Raw genomic sequence first — 1041 nt, forward strand, 5'->3', positions numbered from 1 at the left:
GAAACGCAATGAGGGTGAGAGGGGTCAACAAACAAACAAAACAAACGGAACGCTTCCATCCCGCTCTGGCTGCTGATGCGGCGTCCCTTCAACCACTACTGACACATGCACTTAGTGTTGTACGACAGAGCATCTTCTAAGTGGCGGTATGATTATATGATTATATATTACACACGAGGTGCATTTTGATCTTTCTTCATTCGGACACTTTCACAACGCAATAGAGGCAAAAAAAAAAAAAAACGAAAAGAAAACACACCGCAAGGGTGAGCAGGGTTGGGAGGGAGGAGAGGAAACAGAGGGAGCTTGACAGAATGAACATTTACTGAAATATATACGATGAAAAATATTGAAAAACATATTTTAAAACCGATTTTCTGATGCATATGACATGTGTTACAAAATGCATTTAGATGCTTTATTGTTTTTATTGTATATATATATATATATATACACAATATATATATTTTTTGTACTTTTATACTTACATTCATAATGTATTTCATTTTTGCAAATTAATTGCCGTTAATAATTCCTTAAAAAATGTTTTTATATATCATATATTTTATAGATGTATAGATATATCCATAATATAGATATTTTTGAAAAGGATATGGTTACATTGATATATACAGTACATGATTGATGTATTCAATACTTTTCAAATATGTCATTATTAATTAAAATAATTTTCAAGAGAGACAAAATAATTGAGAAGTGTGTGTGTGTGTGTGTGTGTGCGTGTGCTCCCACGGCAGGTGGTGCGTTGGTGAAATAACAATGTGTCTCTGACCTCCAGCCCTCCAAACTCCTCTGTTCTGAGCTGCTGGACCCCCCTTCATGTTCCATCCAGACAGAGCCGCCACGAGGTGAGAAATACTGATCACCGCTGCCGGCGCGTACGGGCGGACAAGAACACACGCACACACCCGAAAACATCCCACAACGCTCTTGGTAACCGACTTCATTACGGCAAGGTAATGTCCACCGGATGACATGGAGGAGTTTTTCGATTAACAATATTTAATCACGTCATGAAAA

The sequence above is a fragment of the Zeus faber genome, assembly GCF_960531495.2.
Source record: "Zeus faber genome assembly, chromosome: 20".
Lineage (NCBI taxonomy): Eukaryota > Metazoa > Chordata > Actinopteri > Zeiformes > Zeidae > Zeus > Zeus faber.